General features: G+C 37.4%; 1 long non-coding RNA gene across 1 annotated transcript; it reads left to right on the top strand.

Annotated features, from left to right (window-relative positions):
• Nucleotides 1-1,827: 1,827 nt before the first annotated feature.
• Nucleotides 1,828-21,681, top strand: LOC125094339 (uncharacterized). The gene is made up of 3 exons (XR_007125470.1): nucleotides 1,828-1,984; nucleotides 5,531-5,533; nucleotides 21,664-21,681. It is a non-coding gene; the product is annotated as an uncharacterized LOC125094339 (long non-coding RNA).
• Nucleotides 21,682-23,141: the final 1,460 nt, after the last annotated feature.

The following is a 23,141-nucleotide window of genomic DNA, read 5'->3' as shown; positions in this document are numbered from 1 at the left end:
ACGTGGGGTGGAGACACAACTGGGTATCAGGTTGCCCTTTGGATACTAGAGCACATTTTCTGGGCAACAGAGATGTTGCCACATCTTTAAAATTAGTTTAAGAGTTTCTTTACTCCAGTCTCCTTCATTTAAAGTTGAGAAAATTGGAGTTCAGAAAAATTAATGAACTGGCCCAAGGTGGTATATTTATTAAATGACAAAGCTAAGATTCAAGCCCAGGTTTACTGACCCCAAATTCATGGATTTTTACATGACAAGATGTTCTCTCAAAGAACTGTTGGTAGAGATTTGATCCTTTTAGATTTTATTTGGTTTTTGAATGTGGTGTGTAAAAAAGTGACATGGCATTGTATTGCTCTCTTCATGACCAATTCTAAGAAACTTTGCCTATGTAACTTTTCACAACTAAGTCTGGTACTCAATACAGAAGAAAACCCAAGCATAAATACTGATTAAGCCTGGCTCATTAGAAATGTGCATTCTGAAATTTTGATTAGGAAGGACAAGACATGTTTTAAAAATTAAAACACTTTTTGATTTGCTATGAAGCAAAATTCATAGCCCCTCTTTAATAATGCCACATAATAAAAGAGCTTGTGTTTGCCTTTGCACTTGTGTAACTTTCTATGTTTTCATAGAAAAACCTCATTAAGACATGAAATAAAAGGATAGAACGGGAAACTCAGTATTCAAACAACTTAAGATGCAGCCAGATGGGTAGCTTAGCTATCTAAGATAAAGCCAGAGGCTCTTAATAATCAAGTGAAAATTCTGAGATTTTCTTTTTTTTTTTTAAAGATTTTATTATTTATTTGACACTCAGAGATCACAAGTAGGCAGAGAGGCAGGCAGAGAGAGAGAGGAAGGGAAGCAGGCTTCCTGCCCAGCAGAGAGCGCGATGCGGGGCTCTATCCCAGGACCCTGGGATCATGACCTGAGCCGAAGGCAGAGGCTTTAACCCACTGAGCCACTCAGGTGCCCCCAATTCTGAGATTTTCTGAAAAATTATTGTCTCTGTGCCTGTGTAAATCACATTTCTCTGACCCTCAAAGCACAAGAGCTGTTAAACTATTCTCTGACAATTTGCACCTAAAAAATGATAGGGGAGTGGCACTAGGTGGCCTCAGTCAGTTAAGTGGGCTTAGTTGTCTGCCTTTGGCTCAGGTCCTGATCCTGGGGTCCTGGGATTGAGCCCACTTTGGGCTCCCTGCTAAGCAGAGAACCTGCTTCTCTCTCTCCCCCTGCTGCTCCCACCTTCTCCACCCACTCATGCTCTCTCTCACATGCTCTGTTAAATAAATAAATAAATAAAATCTTAAAAAAAAAAGAAACGAGAGGGAGATGCTACATAGTATCTTCTGTATAGATGTTATCTGATGTCCTCTCTCATTTTTCAGATGGTAATGATGAACTTCTAGAATATAGGTGAGGTTCCGTGGGGTGAGGTCTGGAGCCGATGACCAAGAAAGAATTCTTGAGACATCTTTGGTGCAGAATGGTGGTTTATTAAAGCACGGGGACAGGACCCATGGTCAAGAAGAGCTGTTGCCCCAGGGATGTGAGGAGTGGTCTTTTATATACCTGTAAATTGGGGAGGGGATTAGGGATGATGTAAGTCTCTAAGGAATCTTGGAAGCAAGGTTTCTAGGACCTTGAGGGGCTAGCTATTGTCTGGGGAAAAGGTTATTCATTACCAATAATAAAACCTTTAGATGTATATCAGTGGGCCATATGCTTGGGAATGATTGTCAACACTATCTTGAAGGTTTACAGATAAAGTTTCCAAAAGAATTGTTAAAGTAGACTTACAGGATCCTGATTAGGGGTGTGGGGTTGTTCAGTCTAGGATTGCCCTTTGCTCTTAGAAAAGCCTTAAGGTGGGGGTAGTTGAGTCCCTACAGAAGAGTCACTCTGACTGTTTTAAGGGCTTGTCAGTAGGTAAGGAAATTTAATAATTTTTCTTCTGCCTCTGTTTCCCACATCAGTAAGACTTGAGGTCAAGAAAGGTATCCCTTTATGAGAGTCAAAATGACTAAGTGTCAGGGCCATTAGCTATAAATATGAGGTCCTTCGACTCCCAGCCATGTCTTCTAGCTCTTTCTCGGGACCCCATGCTAACTTTTTATTCTTAAGCAGTAGTTGAGTGACTTTCATTCTTTCTCTCCTTATTTTTTGCTCTTCAGAGTCTTCAAACACATGAAACACTACCCTGCCCCAGATTCTGGTCTTCTGTGAAAGGTACTGTACTTATTTATGAATACCATTCTTAATCCATGAATAATTATTGCTGACTACTATGTTCCAGGCACTGAGCCCTCTATTGTCCATTCTATGGTGAATAAATCATACTTAATCCTACCTTCATGTAGTTTATAATCAGGGTGGGGATAGGTAGAGGTGTTAAATAAATATGATTACAAATTGTGGTATGTTCTAAGAAGTAAAAGGATAAAGGGTTTTTAGAGAGAGGATAGGGAAATGTAAACTAGCTAGAGAATGAAGCAAGGGTCTTGGGTGCAATAACATTTAAGGTGAGATCTGAAAGTTGTATAAGTGCCAGCTAAAATAACAAATTGGACAAAGTGTTGCAGTCAGAGAGGGCAGGGTGTGCAGGAACCTTAAGAGTTTGCTAAGAAATGGTAAGGTGACCATGACCTTGGGCTTCCCTTAGGGATGCTAAAAAAAAAAAAGTTTGAAGTGGAAAAAAAAAAAAGTGTGGCATGGAATAAAAGAGGTAGGTGGAAATCGGAAAAGTGAATTTTTGTTTTGTATATAGATGAACGATTGTTAGTCAACTTCTTTGATTAGGTTCATTGTTTTATTTAGACCCCACTTTTCTCTCAGAAAGAAAAAATGTAACTTTTTTGTTAGGACATCAAAGTCTACTGCATTTTTAATGTTTTTGTTATTACAGTTGCATGAAAGGGAGGAATAACTTTTTTTATTGACCTTTGCCATGTGGTCTATGCACTGGACTAGTCTGACTTCTGAATTTTCTTTTATTTGACTTATTTTACTTCATTTTGTCTTTAACTCAAACTCTACTCAGTCACTATGAATTTCTAAATCTATGTGAAAGTCACAGTATGGAAAATGAAGTCAGAAAACCATAGAAATTTAGGTGAAAGAACAAAGAAATTATTATTTCATTTGTGGGTATCTTGCTTTAAAATTCTCTAAGAAACATTTTTATTATCTCTGTGTTAAATAATTAGAAAAAGGCAAATCGATGAAGTATTTACTGTTATAATTTTAATTTACTTTTCTTGAGTAGTGCTTTTTATTTCTTGGACTGTTACATACTTAGTGAGGATAACAGAGAAATCCTGTCCTAGGAGCTGTCCTAGGTGCAACCTAGTGGTCTATTTGATTTTCTCAAAACAGAATCTCCAGGGGCGCCTGGGTGGCTCAGTGGGTTAAGCCGCTGCCTTCGGCTCAGGTCATGATCCCAGGTCCTGGGTTCGAGCCCCGCATCGGGCTTTCTGCTCAGCAGGGAGCCTGCTTCCTCCTCTCTCTGCCTGCCTCTCTGCTTACTTGTGATTTCTCTCTGTCAAATAAATAAATAAAAAAAATCTTTATAAAAAAAAAAAACACAAAAAAAAAAAACAAAAAAAAACCAGAATCTCCAGTGATAGACCTACTGGGTGGGTAGGGTTTGGCTGCAAATTAGGGCAGGAACATGAGCTTGTTTCTTAAATCACACAACATAAGGTCCAGACAAAACGAAAATGGTTGGAGAAAAACAATAAACCAACAGGGTGCTTTTCAATCACTAATCTTGAGTGGCTCTTACAGGGTTCAGAAATCACTCTCCCTCTCTCCAAGACAATTATTTTGCATTTTCTTCTTTCCTCAAATCTTTGCTATTTCCTATTCCTTCTTGAAGACTTGGCTTTTTATTCCACTGAGAAAATAGTAGCAATCAAGAGAGAACTTGTTTTCAACAATAATGTATTCTACTTTGCATTTAAAAATGGATAAACTTTTTGTGTTTCTGTCTAAAATCAACCCTCCACTTATGCATTAGATTCCATTTCCTTTTGCCTATGGAAAGGTGTTGTTACCCTTTTAAATATATTCTTCTTCTCAGTCACCCATTTATTCCTCCCTTGAGGAGGATTCTATCTTTATACAAACAGGCTGTAGTTTTTCCCGCTTAAAAAAAATCCTATATTTACCCTAAATGTATCCTCTAACTACCACTTGTGTTTTTGTTGTTGTTTTTAGTTTTTGTTTCGTTTTTTGTTTTTTGGGTTTTTTTTTTTGCAATTTTTCAAACCAATAAGTAACAATTCTTGCCTTGCAGGATTCCAATAGGCATAGATTTCAGTTACCACAGTTTAATTAATAATACCTGTGTTTCAACACGGTTCAAGTTTCAGCTCCTACAGTATGTTAGCTGAGTAATGGCATAAACTATAAATTTGGCTGCTAGCTCTTCAGTTCACAGATCACCATGTAAATGTGTGCATCATTATTAGTGACCAATGTCACTTCTCTGCATATGTTGGTGATTGGTCACTCATCTCAGTTCATACTTATAGCAAAGTGTAGTTCTGATGCCTTCCATTAATAAACTCCAGTAGCATTTTATAAAAATGGAGAGACTAAAATCGGATATTAGCTAATGAAGATGAAATCACAGCAAAGAAAGAAAAAGTGGTAGTTTTATTTTTAACTTTTTGAGGGACCTCCATGCTGTTTTCCAGAGTGGCTGTACCAGTTTGCATTCCCACCAGCAGTGCATGAGGGTTCCCCTTTCTCCACATCCTTGCCAACATCTGTTGTTTCTTGTGTTGTTTAGACTTTCTGACAGGTGTGAAATGGCATCTACATACACCCTGATGTTTATAGCAGCATTATCTACAACAGCCAAATTATGGAAGAGGTGGAAGAGATGAATATATATATTTTTATACACACACACACACACACACACATTAGAATATTACTCAGCCATCAAAAAATGAAATCTTTTCATTTGCAATGCTTTGGATGGAGCTAGTGTATTATGTTAAGTGAAATAAGTCAGTCAGTGAAAGATTTCATTCATATGTGGAATACCACATGATTTCATTCATATGTGGAATTTAAGAAACAAAGCAGATGAACATAGGAAAAAGGAAAAAAAAAAGAGAAGGAGACAAAGCCTAAGAGACTGTTAACTATAGAGAACAAACTGAGGTGGCTGGAAGGGAGGTGGGGGGAATGGACTAAATGGGTAACAGGTATTAAGGAGGGCAGTTTTGATGAGCACTGAGTGTTATATGCAAATGATGAATCACTAAATTCTACTCCTGAAACTAATACTAAAATTTCACTAAAGACTTGAAAAATTTAAAAAAGTGCTAATGCTGAAAATGTAATTTCAATTGGACATTCACAGGAATTATAGAAGAAATAGCTGACCACGCACATGCTGACACTTGTGTTGTTTAAGAGAATCTAGATTCGCAACTAGAGGAAATCAGTAAAAGTAAACTTACCAACATAAATAAGGAAAATGGTTGTGAATGAAGGTGTCCCAGAGGAAGTGATGCTGGCAAACACTTCATGTTCAAAGAACTCTTGGAGACATTTCATGACTTTGAAAGCACATAAGTATTGGAAGTTGATCCAAATTTAGAAAGGAGTATGACAGTTCATATAGAAAAGATGCTTGCTCCATGTAGTAGGTTATACAATGAGAAGAAGACAAGTTCTCTTCAATCTACTTTTTGTTGTTGTTGAATCTACTCATGGTAAGTTTTTTTTTTTTAAAGAAATAAAATAGTTTAACTCTCAATGTTTCCAATATTTTAAAATACAACATACTAAATAAATATTAGTTTACTATTTATATATTTATAACCAGTAGGAGAGTTTTTAATGTTCTGACAAATATTTTTAAAGGTCATGCAACAATCATAGTTTTCCCATGATTGTTAAGATCATTTTGCATGGTTTCAGGTTGCATACTCATTTTCGTCGTCTAGCACTAGCATACAAAATGAAAATTCCCTATGTTGTACTTAGACTGGGCAACTGGAAACCCTGCAGTTTAGAGTTCTGCTTTGTCTTTCTCCACTCATGCCCTTTGTCATACTCCTCTTCTCCTTGCCCATGTTCTGGGTACTTGAGACTCCAAAATTTACTGTACCCAATGGCTCTGATTTTGCTTCTTTGAGCTTCTTCCCTGGTCAGTCCTCTTGGCATAACAAGTATGTATATACCTAGGCCTGAGGAGTGGTTGTAACACAACTCCGTTCAAGAGGGGGCAAAACTGAGTGAGATGCAGGGATGCTCTCATGCATGTGTGTGGTGTGGGATAGGGAATGGGAAGAAGAGGGAAGTGAGCCTAAGGACTCAGCAGCCTCCTAAGGCCTGGAGACTCCATTCGAATTGTTGTCCTCGGCCTTACAAATGTTGGTGACAGGCTAACTTCACAGGAAAATTTCTCAAAGGCAAGCTTTATGTTTTCTGCCTCTACTTTCACTATTCTTTTAAAAACTCATTCTTGTCAGGATTTTATCTCCACCACTGAAACTGTTGGTATAACATTCAGTGACCTCTGTTTTGTCGAATGGGCTGTTCTCTGCCCTCAACTGTCATGGACCCCAAGGAGTAACTGACATTAGTGATCATTTCCTCCTCTTTGAATTGCTTGAAATGCTTTGAATTGCTTTGAAATGAGGCCAGCTCCAGGCTATCTTGGTGATCTTGTTGATCCTTAGCTTCCTCTTCTGGTTCCTTTTCATTTTCTATCTGTCCAACTTTGGTGTGTTCCAAGGTTCAATCCATGGATTTATTTTCTCTGCTTAGTCTTCCTTCCTTGTTGATCTTATTTAATCTCATAGCTTTCAGTATTATTTATTTTCTGACAACTTCAAAATGTATAGCTCCAATTTATAGTTGACCTCTCCTGGGAACAATTGATTCATCAACCTAATTGTCTATTCTGTATCTCCAGTTGGATATTCAAGATGTAAATACTGATAGTGCCCCATTAGCAGTCTTGGCCTTCTCTTCAAAAGGTATTCAAAGTATAGTTTAAGAAAATCACTTTTACTGCTGCCTCCTAAGTCCAAGCAATATTGCTCACTTGGTTATTGCAATAGCCTCTTAACTGTTAACCACATTTGCCCATATTTCAACATGTAGACAAAGAAGTACTTTTAAAATTCTGAATCCAATCATGTCACTCTCCTCAAAGCCTGCAGTGTCTTCCTTGCCTCAGTGAGATTAAAATCTAAGACCATAGCTTTTTTTTTTTTTTTAAAGATTTTATTTATTCATTTTACAGACAGAGATCACAAGTAGGCAGAGAGGCAGGCAGAGAGAGAGAGAGGAGGAAGCAGGCTCCCTGCTGAGCAGAGAGCCCGACGTGGGGCTCAATCCCAGGACCCTGGGACCATGACCCAAGCCGAAGGCAGAGGCTTTAACCCACTGAGCCACCCAGGCGCCCCTAAGACCATAGCTTTTATAAGAGACTTAAATACCTGGTTTTTACTTCACAGACATCATCTCCTACTCTTCCCTCTTTTGATATGGTTACACTGACTTGTCCTGTCAATATGCCACGTATCTGCAGTCTCAAGGTCTGTATAAAAGGGTACATTAACAAAGAGCTCCAAAATGTCAGTATCAATAGCATTTAAACTCAATGAGAATTTGTTTCTTATGCAGTTTATAGCCTACTATGGTTTGGAGATGGTCAGGATCAGGGAGCACTGGCTTTGTTCCACACCGTCATTTGAGAGACAGGCTCCTTCCATCCTGTTGTTCTTCACACTACCAACCCCCGGACTGTAGAATGTTTTCTATTCAGGTAATGGATAAAAAGAGAAAAAGAACATGGAAGATTATGAAAGAGGTTTATTGGAGGACACTCTATGAACTTGATCTCATGGCCTCACCTAACTGCAGGGGAGATTAGAAATGTAAATCAAATTTATACTATGAGGAAGTGTCTATTTCAATCTCTACTTTATCCTCAGTACTTACAATAGTGCTCGGCACAAAGTAGACACCAAGTAAGTATGTGGGATGAATAAGTGAATGAATGAGTGAACTCAGAAACTAAGGCTGAACCTTTAGTTAGAGACTGAATTAACTCTGATGCTAGGAGTCAATTGAATTAGGGTCAATTAGGGGAATATTTTGCCATCCCTTTAATTCTGTTCTTAAACTTAATATGTTTAAATAAGAGGATATTGTTTTTTCCTTTATAGTACACGGTAGATGAAATTGATGTTCTTAATTTAAAAGATCTCTGTTTTCACAATAAAAATCTCATATTACAAAACATTTTTCACTTTCCTACATCCCTGCAGCAAGTAAACTCACTCTTTTTTTTTTTATGAGATTTTTTTATTTGACAGACAGAGATCACAAGTAGGCAGAGAGGTAGGCAGAGAGAGAGGAGGAAGCAGGCTCCCTGCTGAGCAGAGAGCCCAATCAATGTGGGAGCTTGATCCCAGGACCCTGGGATCATGACCTAGCCGAAGGCAGAGGCTTTAACCCACTGAGCCACCCAGTCACCCCTAAATTCACTCTTTGATTGAAAAGTTGACAAGAAAGACAGAAGACCTTGTATTTTTTTCTCTGCCCTAAACTTTCTACTTATCTCACATTTCCTTGTATTTGTAAATGTAATTTCATTCACACAAAACCTTAAAGGGCAGTGTGGTAAAAAGCATCACTGGACACATATTTATGAATTACAATGTTGTACACATATACATCATGCTATACTAATACACACATGCCATCTCACAAATACTGAATTTAGAACTACTGTAACCCATTAAGAGGAATTAGCTCTGTTAATAGGGCAAATTTGATACAGGTAAATAGGTAATAGGCCCAAGTATTTTTCAAGGTCCCTTAATAAATTCCAAAATGTTTTCACAATTTTCTTTTCCTACTTATTCTTGAATAATCCATCTAACTAATTGGCTTTCTGCTGGTGCTATGATGTTTTGTGTTGGTACAACTACTGCTAGTAAGTATCATACATTCTTTCTTCAGTTTGATTTAAAAGTTCAGATTGTCAGCAGCCTTGCAAATCTTTGTTCCTTTTATGCTCTTCCACAGCCTTTCTTCTTTACCCCTGCCATCACTGCTGTGGTTTAGGCATTTATCTTTCCTGCCTTGGATTTCTGTAATAGCCTTATAACTTACTGGTATTCATGTCTCCCCTCTGTTCCACTTCCAGTTCATTTTCCTTCCAGCTACTAGAGTTCTTTTTCTAAAGTGCAAATAAAGATCAAGTGAAGTCCAAAAATTAACATAATGGCATAAACAAAAATAGAAATTCTGGGTAAGAAATTCAGAGACACAAGAATATCCACTTTGTCTTTAATAATACCTCTAAAAATAATCCCCACAGAATAACATTCTGTGTTAGTTGGGCATTTTTTTGTCTGTTGGTTTGTTTTGTTTGTTTTTTTGTCAGAATGAAGATACATCTTATCTTCCTTTCTGGTAAGGAGTGGGTTATTGGGGCGCCTGGGTGGCTCAGTTGGTTGAGCGACTGCCTTCGGCTCAGGTCATGATCCCGGACTTCCAGGATCGAGTCCCGCATCGGGCTCCCAGCTCCTTGGGGAGTCTGCTTCTCCCTCTGACCTTCTCCTCTCTCATGTTCTCTCTCACTCATTCTCTCTCAAATAAATAAATAAAATCTTTAAAAAAAAAAAAAAGGAGTGGGTTATTGACTAAGTTTGGACCATGAAATCATAAATGGAAAATTTCTATGGTACTTGAAGAAAGGCTCCTTAAAGGTAGTTGGCTCAGCTGAGAGGTGTTCCTTTTATTCTCCCCTTTTTCCTTCTGTTGTTAATCTAGACTATGTCAGCTATCTTAGACCAAAATGACTTTAATGATGGAAGTTAAATAATAAGGATGGCAGAACAGAAAAATATGAGCCTATTTTCCTGATGCCACTGTAAAATCACCATGCCAGCTCTGGATGTCTTTCATATGATAAAGAATTAACATTTTCTTTTTTATTGTTTTGGGGTAGTTTTCTTGCTATATGCAGACAAAGCTAATCTAACAATTTGGGATAGTATAAATAACATGAGACTTAATTTGTTTGAGTTTGAGGAGATGCCTGGAAGGCCTTCCAGAATTGTCCTTGAAATAGTAAGAAATAGGGGACTGGAAGATAGGTAAGAAAAGAGAGAGGTTTTGGTCCTCTATTTGAGCCTCTGTTATGTGTAAGGCACTGTGTTAAGTCTCAAAAATAAAAATATTAATAATTTTGAGATGACCTCTTTCCTACTCACAAATGGCTTCCAGTTTAGTAGGAGAAACATTTAGATCACATGGCAATAGGTCATCAAATAAGGGACAAAAAAAAGACAAGATTAATTATTTTTAGTAAGTCAGGGAAGACTCTTATAATGCCATCAACACCTGATGTTGCAAATTCCTTTGGACACCTTAGTCTTCATATTATTAGACTTGTCTTCAGCATATAACATAGTTGGTGGGAGAAGATTGTATTTTCCAAAGTTGGCTGCAACAAGGCCACATGCTCCTACCTCATGCTCTTCTGCAACCTTGCCATTCCCCTGTGAAGTGGTAGAGTCTCCTTCCGTTGCCTTTGGGTCTAGGTGTGCTTCGGACCTGGTTTAAGCAATAGAATGTAGCAGAAGTGATGCTACCTGATTTTCAGGCAGGGTCACATAGGGCAAAGCAGTTTCTCCACTGTTATCTGGGAGTTTGGCATAGAGGCCTAAGCTTTCGCTAAGAAGATGGACTAATTGAAGCCACCAGGCTGGGAGAAAGCTGGGCCCCATGGAGGGGCTACATGTAGATCCTCCTGTCATCAGGTCTTGTCTTTGAGTGTTCTCAGCCCAGGTACCAGACATATGAGTAAAAGAGTTTCAGATAATTCCAGCTGATCAGTGCTCAGCCTTCTAGTCAGTCTAACCTCCAACTCCTTCCAGCTGGATTGCAGATACTAGGCAGATACACGCCATCTTTCTGTGCTCTTTCTGAATTCCTAGCTGATGGAATCCATGAGCATAATAAAAAACCTACTAGATTTGTAATGGTGTGTGATTCAGTAACTGGCACAGTAGATTATTCTTGATTTTTCTTCTAACTTTTTGGTGCTTCCTTTGGTCTTCTTTGCTGAATTCTCCTCCTTTTCAAATTCTCTCAAAAATGTCCTTGGTGCTCTTTTCTAGTACATATTCCTTAGGAGATCTTTTCCATTCTCTTTGCTATAAATCCTATTCATATGCTGAGAAACACCAAATCTGTATCTCGAGTCCAGACTGCTACTTTCAACTCCAGGACTTTGCCTTTTTTTAAAGTTCCAATTGTTTAGTTGATATCTTATATATCTTATGGACATCTCAAACACGATGTGTCCAAAACCAACAGACTAATTTTTTTGCCTCAAAATTACCCTAATTTTCTCCATCTTGGTAAATGGCACTTTCACCTCCACTTATTTATCCAAAACAAAATTATTCTGGAGTCTCCCTTCTTTTTCATTTTTTATATTTAATCCAATCCCAAATTCTATCATTTGTTTTCTAAAATTAATCTTAAATCTATCTGCTCTTGTCTGATGATAGTGTTACCATACTGGTTCAAGCCACCAAAGTTCACTGATTTGGTATAGGATTTGGAGCTCTACTCTGTTTCTTTGAGTTGCAAAGCTGTGGGTTAATCCTATATCTCTGACTCCTATTCCCCACTTCTGCTTCATCATTATAGAGTATCTATATCTATGTTAGGGCAAGACAATTGAAACCACTGTAAATGGAAGATCTGAAAGTGAATGCTTCTCTCTACCCTACCTTGCAGGGTGACAGGGGAATTCTCTGCTCCAGAATCTGACCCAATCGTAAATGAAGATTAACATTTTGTTATCTTGGTAGTATTTAATTTTAGGGAGGAAATTGTTTTTTATTTATTTTTAATTTTTTAAATTATTTTTGTTTTTAGGTTTTTATTTAAATCCCAGTTATGTAACATACAGAGTAATCTAAGTTTCAGTTGTACAATATAGTGATTCAACACTTCCATATATCATCCAGTGCTCGTCACAAGTGCATGCCTTAATTCCCATCACCTGTTTAACCCATCCCCCACCCACCTCCCCTCTGTAACCATCAGTTTGTTCTCTATAGTTAAGAGTCTGTTTCTGGATTTGTCTGTCTCTCTCTTTTTCCCATTGCTCATTTGTTCTGTTTCTTAAATTCCATATATGAGTGAAATCAAATGGTATTGGTCTTTCTCTGACTGGATTATTTTGCTTAGCACAGTATTCTCTAGCTCCATCCACATTGTTGCAAATGGCAAGATTTTGTTCTTTTTTATGGCTGAGTAATATTCCATTGTGTGTGTCTAGGTATACACATATATCTAGAAAAAAATATATATGTGTGTGTATATATACACACACACACACACATATATATATATATATATATATATATATATATATCTCCCACATCTTCTTTAAAATTTTTTTTAAATTTTTTATGAAATTGTTTTTTATTTGGGAAAATATCTTGGCAAGCCACTTGGGGTTAGAAGTCAGACCTAAAAACACAGATATTGCATGTGACAGGGCAAGTAAAGAAGGTAGATAAACTGATCTGCCAGAAGCTAGGAGACGAATTTACTTTAATGCTGGAAGAAAGTGAAGGAGAGAAGATAAGTGGAAAGAGATGAGCCAGGACACAGTAGAAAGCAGGGTTTCCAATGTAGGGCATTTGGAATTTCTCTAAAAGGAGCATTAGACCAATACACATGAAAGGGGCTGAAAACTTCATCCACAGATATTATCTGGTGAAAAACCAGAGGAACCAAAGGCATTGCAGCATAGGAGGGGCCATCCTTCATTCCTGCATATGTCCCGAGGGCTGAACTCTCTCATCTCTATTGTCAAGAACACTGAAAGCTAAATACCATGGCCAAGGCTAGCCAGAATTCAGGGTGATTACCAGGATGGGAGTTTTGTGATCATTTTAGATGTGACTGCCTGTGGGTGCCTTCCCTGGAAAAATAAATACAAAGTTCCAAAAATAGGCCGGAATTCCATATAAATCTGAGAAGAGTCATTTTTATCATAGTCACTGTTTTCATGTTAAAGGGATAGCAGGCCAAAGTAGGTAGCAATATCCCTCAAAAGTCCCAATCCCTGGGGCCAGTGTTATGTGGAAGGGAAGAGGATAGCTGAACTGTATCACCATTCTGAATGTTGCTATCATAAATGGTTCTTTTTAAGACTATTGGTATTAGGAGTACTTAATTTTATCAGTATGAACAGATTGAAAGGAAATTAGAAATACTGGTATGTATTGAGAGCCATAATTTTTCTATCAGGCTGTTGAACTGAGCTTTCTATTACAAGGTGACTTTGGTTAATTTTAAGCATCAAAGATTCATGAGAATTCAGCCTATGCTATGTGAAAGGAAATTTCTTTCTGAGAGGCTAATGTTTTTTTAATGCCATAGGAATTAAGTTATTAAAAGACTTCATTTACCATATTCTTTGAAATGGTGAAAAAATGTAGGAGTTGATTCTAGAACAGGTATAGAAAGAGATCTCAGTTTTAAGTAGATTAGCATACTTTATCTTTTGCATCTTTAGTCTTTTGCATACAGCTTTTTAAAGTGATCTGTGAGGTGGAATCTGGTTTATTTTATAAAAGCATGGAATAGTCAAACTAAAGTTTGAGTACCTCTGTGATCACTTCAACCTTTTCACTGAGGTAAGCACCTTAACAAAGGAAATAATTTTGCTTCTCTGGCAGAGCTACTTAGAGAATCCAATTCTCCTCTGATTAATGTAGTACTATTTCAACCATTTGATTGGAACGATCAAGAACATTTTGCTTCTCCTGCAGTATTTGAATGTGTATCATGATTTCTAGTTCAGGGCCATATTTAATATGCAGATTGGTCTCTCAATACTCTAAAGCCATGACTATGCTTGAATTGCTCCAAATACCATTGGATTGCCATTTATATAATCACTATTAAGCCATAACCTGGCCTCTGGATATATTTATGTTTCAGCTACTGGTAAGTAATTTACAGTTATGTTGGCAGATAACTGATAACATATAACGTATCAGATGATTGCACCCTCACGGGGCAGATAACTGCTAGTACATTTTGTCCTTAGCCACCCCTGTGAACCTGAGTTAGGGCTAGAGTGAGGAAAGTTTGTCCTTTCAGTTATCCTTAGACATGGCCCAGGGCAAATGTACTAGCAGCCATGCAGCAGGCCTATACTGGCTCAGAGCCACAAGTGGAGGTATTTTGGCAGCTGGTTAAAAATGCCAGTGGGAATATTGGAAACAAGTCTCAGTATAAGTTGCACTGCTTACTAAATGCCAGAACACATGTGGCTACCATTTCCCTCTTACCTACCAGCTATTTCTTTTTTGTGGTGATTAACAGTCAGCCTCTGGGAAATGCCTTGCCTTAGGCTCTGGGCTTCCTGCCTGGGCTACTCTTGATGCAAACCAAGCTGGTGTGATGAATCAGAAAGCAATTCCAAAACTGGACTTCTACGCTGGGGACCACATTGCTTCTAGCCACAGAAGCACTCTAGTGCCTATTTGATTCCCAGGACACTGATCTGTATCTTCAATGATGGGCATGGGTGTGGAGTGGCTGAAAGAGTGCTAGAAATTAGATTGGTTCATGACAGAAAAAATAGTGTGATTAATTGGTATTTTCTGGAATGGCATTTTAGCAGCGGTTCTCTAACTTGATCAGTACTCAGAATTACAAGAGGAACTTAAATCCAGAGATTTAGATCCAGTGCTTCTTGGCTGGGTACTGTGAGTTTTTGAGCAGCCGTTTTTTTGGGGAACCACTGATTTATGGGGATGGACATGGCCTAGCATAAATAAAATGACTTGGGGAAAACAAAGCAGGTTGGTAGACATGGTGATGGTAGATCTCTTCCAGAGGTAGTATAGAGAGTCTGTTTTAGTCTACGTCTTTAAAAATATTGAGATTTATTTACATAATCCTAGAACAGATAGACCTCTTTATGTTTCACATTTTTTAGTAGCTGATTTTATATATTTTGACAGTTCCAGATGGTTGCAAAATTTCAAATTTCTCCTTTGGACCTCAGTAAATTCTTTGAAACATTGTGGGTATGTGAAGGAGGCAGGTCCATTTTCCTCCTGAGATTCTTTTATCAATAAGTTTGGTGGGGCATGGATGCGGGGATGAAAAGGACCAAAGCACACAGCTGAGCAAAAATGAGTGGTGAGAGACAGATGACAAATTTGAAAAAGCAAGACAGGAGGGTAGTTCTGTCCTCCCTACAGTTCTTACCTCATGATACCCATTTCTTTCAACACAGTTATCACAAAGAAACTTGTGAGAACACAAATGGAAGGAATGGCATATTCCAGTTGTTTGAGGAAACATTTTAGTGTCCTCATGGGAATCTACTAGAAAAGTTGACAAAGTGGCAACAGTGGCTGCTGCTGTGGGATTTGTCTCTGGCCATCCATGGAAATGCCATTTCTTGCTTTCTGCCTCTAAGGCACCTGCTTAACAAGAATTACCATCTTGCCTTTAAAGGTGGTTTCTACAGTGGTCTTCCTGACCCCTGGCCTGTCTTGGTTCATGTCCCTATTTTATGATCCCATGACTATACTTCTAACAATAGTGTTTTTCAGTTTATTATAATTTTTTTTGAATTGTAGGATAATATTTTAGGGTGTAAGTTTTTCTCCATTACTTTATCTTCTTATCCCTGTGTTTAAATTATAGCTCATTCTGTACTTAGGGATAGGGAAGATTTATGTGGGGGGGAAATCAGGAGCGAAGCAAAAGCTTCCATAACTATTTTTTTCCTGAATCTTAAACCCCATTATGATAGAAGAATCTCAGGTACAGATAAAATATCTTGGCCAGAAACATGAAGGGAAGACTTTCTCAGAGTTTACTCCCTTCTAACTGGAGGGTGGAAGATGAGGGGAAAATGGGAACTGTGGGTCTGAAATGAAGAGATGGTATGCCCTGCTTCCATTGTAGAGTCTGGTTGGAAAAAGACCTTGGTAGGGGGATAGGTCAAATTGTGAGTATAGGGGTTGATGGAATGAAAGGAGATTTGGAATAAAAAAATCAGAGCTGGCATCAGCCTTTTAAGACAGCAAAGAGTTCTTCTGCAGCTGGTATGGAAATTCCTCTTATAAGCTGGGTCCAGTGAGGGTTTAAAAACTCATTGACAGGACCAGACTAATTAACAGATCAGACTGAGATCAGGGTGTGCTGCCTTCAAGAAAGAACACTATCTTTGGCAGGTGTATTAGTTTGCAAGGGCTGCTGTAACAAAGAACCAGAAACTGGGTGGCTTAAACAATAGAAGTTTATTGTCTCACTATTCTAGAGGCTCAAAGATCAAGGTATACTTTAACTGGTTCCTTCCAAAGCAACGAGGAAAGCTGTTTCTTGCCTTTCTTTCAGCTTCTGGTGTTGTGGTGGCAATTTTTGGTATTCCTTGACCTGTAGATATACCCTGATCTCTGCCTCTGTCTTCACATAGTATTTTCCCTGTTGTATATCTGTGTTCATATTTCCCCTTTTTATAATCACCCCAGTCAAACTGAGTTAGGTTCACCCTCATGATTCCATCTTAATCTGGTTACTTTTGTGAAGACCCTGTTTCCAAAAATGGTCCAAATAATTCTTCAAATAATTCAACCCATAACAGCGGGTGAACTTGTTAGCAAGGAAACCAGCAGCAGTTCTCCTTGCAGTAGAAGAAACATTTTCACCTTTAGCTAAGGGAATTCTTCATCAATGAAAAGGGGAAAACCTCCACTAGCATCTGACTACTTGACAGAATCAAGTTTTCAATGTTTAGGAATGAACTGAGGGTAGAGGATGAGAGAAGAACTTTTTCTTTCTGTGGTGAGGTGTGGGTTTCCCTAGGATAGAGAGAGAGGATTGGTCAAAAGACTTGTAGAAGTGGACTGTGTGGAAAGGAAAGGAAATTAAACGGAGAGGTGGGGAACAAAGATGTGTTGGAGAGAGAAGGAATAGCCACATGGGACACCTCCTCTGAGTCTCTGCATGCCCTGTGTGATTCTGCTTTTCTGAGATGCACTAGTTCTTGGCAAAATACATATTGTGCCTCCTTTATAGTCCTATGTGTATGGCTCTGGGGAAGACCAAAGGCAGGAGGTCTGCAAAGACTTCTTTAATCATCTTGCAGGGATTCTGCAGGATGAGGGTTTCCTCGCCTGCTTCCTGTTCCTAATTGGAATCACCAGGGCTGTTGTCATAGTGGAGTGAGCCATGGGACACCAGTGCAAAGGAGAGAGAGTAAATCTGAGCCACTCCATGGAGAGTAAATCTGAGCCACTCCATGGAGATCACAGACCACATTTCAAGACAGAAAAGGAAGTGTCTTGCCCAGTGTGTTAAGTCATGAATGTTTAGGTGACTATTCAGACATTCTGTGGATTCCACTGAAGATTGAAGAATAACCTTTTACCAAGGTGAGACAACTTCCAAACCTGGATTTTTTTCACTTAAGAGGAAATGAAAATCTTTTGGAGTTTGTCATTCCTTCTCTAGAGAAAGGAAATGTAATGAGAATGTTTTTAAAACATTTATGACCAAAAATTTAGACATCAAAATGCTTTCATGAAACAATATTAATGACTTAAGTGTAAGTGAATTGCAAGTTTTAGTTTGAAAAAATTTAATTTAAAAAAACTAAATAGGAAAGATTATTTGGAATGGGGGAGAGAAGATAACAAAGGAGATGGAAAATGTTTAGATATACTTTGCATTTTTATATCTTGTATTTTTCCACATGTTAGTATATTTTCCAGTACTCTCTATTTGGTTTACTCTTTTTTCCTCAATTTAAAATTAAAACCTTGTGTTTGGTATGTGTAATGTATGTTTGCGTTTATGTGTATTTTTAAGCTGGAACTCATCTACAACTTTAAAAATAGTCATTTATTTTCTAATTTGGCCACTGTAGGAATATTACAGAATGAGTTAACAATCAGCACCTTTATTTCCTGCTTCAAAATATCTGCAATGTACAAAAGACACACAAACACAATACAACATAAAAAATAAAGCATGAAAAGGAAATTTTAAACATGTTCCACCCCCTCTCTAGCCTATAGGTCAAACTACTCAGTAGAGGGGACTTTCCTGAGGACATTTTACATGTTTAGTCTTTTGCATCCCTGGCCTGTAGCACAATGTTTGGAATGAATAGGTCCCAGAAAATATTTGTTGAATGAATTAAACCCTTGGTAACTTTGCCCTAGCTGGATATCAGGAATATTATGCATTTAACTGCTTTTTCCCCCTGATCAGAGCTCAGTTGGGACACTCAAGTTGGGACACCTAGTTCTATTAGTATTGGTTTCAGAACTTAGAGTAAGCAGTGAAGAAATGTCTCCATCCCTTTTTCCTTTGGGGGTAATTTTTTCTTCATACGGGGAAGAAGAATGACCACATTCATATTAAGAATAATAAGTACAATGAAACAAGATGGGATTGGGAGGGAGACAAACCATAAGTGACTCTTAATCTCACAAAACAAACTGAGGGTTGATGGGGGGAGGGGGTTGGGAGAGGGGGGTGGGGTTATGGATATTAGGGAGGGTATGTGCTATGGTGAGTGCTGTGAAGTGTGTAAACCTGGCGATTCACAGACCTGTACCCCTGGGGATAAAAATATATGTTTATAAAGCTGTAAAAAAAAAAAAAAAAGAAAAAAGAAAGGATGAATACCCAAGTTTTGTAGCAACATGGACGGGACTGGAAGAGATGATGCTGAGTGAAATAAGTCAAGCAGAGAGAGTCAATTATCATATGGTTTCACTTATTTGTGGAGCATAACAAATAGCATGGAGGACAAGGGGAGATGGAGAGGAGAAGGGAGTTGAGGGAAATTGGAAGGGGAGGTGAACCATGAGAGACTATGGACTCTGAAAAACGATCTGAGAATTTTGAAGGGGTGGGGGGTGGGAGGTTGGGGGCATCAGGTGGTGGGTATTGTAGAGGGCACGGATTGCATGGAGCACTGGGTGTGGTGTAAAAATAATGAATACTGTTATGCTGAAAAAAAAAAAAAAAGAATAATAAGTACAACCTCCAGGCAGCAGTACCATAGTAACGTGTGAATAAAGTAAAGGGAATAGTGCCCCCAACAAAAACAGTGGAAAGGGGACTTTTGTACTTTGTAAAATTAATTACTATTTACCAAGCAGACAACTGAATTTCATAAATATAAGCTAATTTTTATTAATCAAATACTTCATACAATATAATCTTTTCTACTCTATCTTATGACAATATAATTCCTTCTTCTGTATGTAAACAATTTTACATCTTAGCAGGATTCATGAAGAAGCCATTTTATATCTATTTTGGAAAGGCTTATGATGTTATATTCAACTAATGAATCATTCAACATTATATCGAAAACTAATGATGTACTATACCTTGGCTAATTGAATTTAAATTTAAAAAAGGCTTATGTTCTACTGAAATACTGTTTTAAAATAAAGTTGTATTATACCTGCCAGTTCCTATGCTAAAATAGAATAAAGGACTGATTAAGATCAAGAGCTTTGGAGACAGATAAGTGTCTCAGTTCTATGGTGAAATTCTACCTAGCTATGTGAACTTGACCTGATGATAAGTGATAATGAACATGTTTCAGGTTACTGTTGGCCACCTAGATGTCTTCTTTGAAGAAATGTCTGTTCATGTCTTCTGACAATTTTTAATTAGATTATTTGTTTCTTGGATATTGAGTTGTATAAGTTCTTTATATACTTTGGATACTAACTCTTTATTTATAGTATTTATACTAACACATTCGCAAATATCTTCTCCCATTCCATAGGTTGCCTTTTAGTTTTTTTGATTGTATTCTTTATTGTGCAAAACCATTTTATTTTGATATAGTCTCAATAGTTATTTTTGCTTTTGTTTCCCTTGCCTCAGGGTATCTATTTAGAGAGAGGCTCTAAAGCCAGGGTGAATTTTTTAATTTGTTAGAAAGAAGCATTCATTGAGAGAATCTTGATGAAATTTGCTTTATTTAATTTTCACATAACCCTATGAGACAGGTATTATTTGTATTGCATATTTTACAGACTACAGTATGGGTAGGACTTTGGGCTTGATGTTGGAGAAAGTAGGGACATATCACTTATCTTGAGTAGGAGAGCAGCAGGTTGAGAGTGTTTTAAGAAGAATAAAGCAGCTTTTTTAGTTTGATGTAGTCCCAACAAATTTGTTGATTTTTGCTTTTGTTGCTGGTGCTGTTGGTGTCACACCCAAAAAAGCATTGCCAAGACCAATGTCAGATAGCTTCCTCCCTATTTTTTCTTCCAGAAGTTTTATAGTATCGGGTCTTATGTTTAAGTCTTTAATCCATTTTGAGTTAATTTTTGTGAGTAATGTAAAATAGGGGTCCAATTCCATTTTTCTGTGTGTGATTAATCGCTTTTCCCAACATCCTTTGTTGAAGAGACTACTCTTTCCACATTGAGTGTTCTTGACTCCCTTGTAAAGTTTGTGTTGACTATCTTTGTGGGGGTTCATTTCTGGGCTCTCAGTTCTGTTCCATTGGTCTATGTTTATGACAGTATCATACTGTTGTAATTAACTTGTTTTGAAAGCAGAAAGTATGATGCCTCCAGCTTTGTTCTTTCTCAGGATTGCTTTTGTTATTTGGGATCTTTTGTGATTCCATACAGATTTGGGGATTTTTTTTCCCCTTTCTGACAAAAATGTCACTGGAATTTTGATAGAGAATGCATTGAGTCTATACATGGTTTTTGGTAGTTTGGATGTTTTAACAATGTTCTTTCAATCCATGAACATGGGATATCTTTCCATTTATTTGTATTCAGTGTCTTTTATCAAAGTAGTTTTCATTGTACTTCCACTTCTTTCGTTAAGTTTTTTCCTAAGTATTTTATTGTTTTTGGTATTCTTGTGAATGGGATTTTTCTTTTATTTCTTTTTTAGATATTTTATTTTTGGGTGTAGAAACACAACTGATTTCTGTATGTTCATTGTATATCCTGCAACTTTCCTGAATTCACTGATTAGTTCCAATAGTTTTTTTGTTGTTGTTGTTGGGTCTTTAGTGTTTTCTATATATAAGCTCATATCATCTGCCAATAATGACAATTTTACTTCTTTCCCTCTGATCTGAATGCCTTCTATGTCTTTGTTTCCCTAATTGCTCTATCTAGAATTTCCAGTATTATGTTGAATAATAATTGTGAGAATGAGAATCCTTGTCTTGTTCCTGATCTTAGAGGAAGAAGTTCCAATCTTTTGCCATTGAGTATGATGTTAGCTGTGGGTCTGTTGCATATGGTGTCAATTATCTTGAGCTATGTTCCTTCTGTACCCAATTTTTTGAGGGGTTTAGTATGTGGTATTGAATTTTGTCAGATGTCTTTTTTTGTCATATATTAAGATGATCATGTGATTTTTTAAAAAATGATTTATTTATTTATTATTTGACAGAGAGAGAGAGAATAATAGTGAGAGAGGGAACACAAGCAGGGGGAATGGGAGAGGGAGAAGCAGGCTTCCTGCTGAGCTGGGAGCCCTATGAAGGGATCCATCCCAGGAACCTGGGATCATGACCTCAGCTGGAGGCAGATGCTAACAACTGAGCCACCCAGGTGCCCCGATCGTGTGATTTTTATCTTTTGGTCTATTAATATGGTATATTACATTTATTGATTTGCATATGTCAGACCATCCTTACATCCCAGGGATAAATTCCATTTGGTTATGCTGTATGATCCTTTTAATGTGCTGTTAAATTTGGCTTACAAATATTTTATTGACTAAAAACTTCAGCACAGCAAAAGAAACAATCAGCAAAATGAAACAGCAGGCTACAGAATGGGAGAAAGTATTTGTAAACCATATATCAAATAAGAGGTTAATATTCAAAACATATAAAGAACTCACACAACTCAATAGCAAAAAAACCAAACAATCTGACTAAAAAAAATGAGCAGAGAACCTGAACAGATATTTTTCTAAAGATGGCATATAGATGGCCAACAGGTACATGTAAAGGTGCTCAACATCACTAATCATCAGGGAAATGCAAACAAAAATGACAATGAAATCCTTACACCTTACACTTGTTAGAATGGCTGTTATCAAAAAGATGAGAGGTAAAAAGTGTTGATGAGGATGTGGAGAAAAAGGAATCCTTGTGTGTTCTTGATGGAAATGTAAATGGGTGGAGCCACTATGGAAAACAATATGGAAGTTCCTCAAAAATTAAAAATAGGACATATCATTTCTAGATACATATTCAGAGGAAATCAAAATAATATCAAGAAGATATCTGTATCATAAATTTATTGCAGCATTATTTCTATAGCCAAGACATGGAAACAACCTAAGTGTCCATCAGTGAATAAGTGGATAAAGAAGATATTGCCAACAATAAAAATAACAAAGATGGTTGGAAAAGGAAGTCCATATCAAATGTATTGGGTTTGAGAAACTGGTGAGACAGCCACATATCAATATCTTTAAATGTTTGGAAGTATGAGTCTATGGCATATGTGAGAGATTAGAGTTAATTACTTAGCAAATATTCACCAGGGAGATGGAGGGACTCACAACAGTCTAGAGGCTAGAATGTGCTTCAGATTTATCCAGTTAAGGGACAGAAGATAAAGAAAAGCAACAAAGGAGAGAGAAACAGACCAGATATAAAAAGTAGAGTCACCAAAACATAGAGAGTGTGAATTTCAATGAATTAGGGTAGTGGTAAGAAGTACAGCTATTGAAGACAAGAAAATGTTCATTATTGTAGAGTCTATGTAGAAAACCCAAGAGACTCAAATTTCACTGGACTAAAAGGCATCAGTAAACTAGCTATATATAAGGTGAGTATATAAAAATCAATAGTTTTCATATAAACTTGCTAAAAATCAATTAGAAAGCAAAAAGAAAGAATCAGCACTACCCACAAAGCAAAAGGAAATATAAATACTAAGAGATAACTTCAGTAAGAATTTTGAAAAAAAACAAAAACAAAAACCAGTAATACTTCAGTGAAACACATAAAATAAGATTTAAATTGAAAGAAAGAATATTGTGAACATGTCAACTTCTCCCAAGTT

The sequence above is a fragment of the Lutra lutra genome, chromosome 2 (assembly GCF_902655055.1).
Source record: "Lutra lutra chromosome 2, mLutLut1.2, whole genome shotgun sequence".
Taxonomy (NCBI): domain Eukaryota; kingdom Metazoa; phylum Chordata; class Mammalia; order Carnivora; family Mustelidae; genus Lutra; species Lutra lutra.
This window is presented reverse-complemented; position numbering and strand designations above follow the sequence as displayed.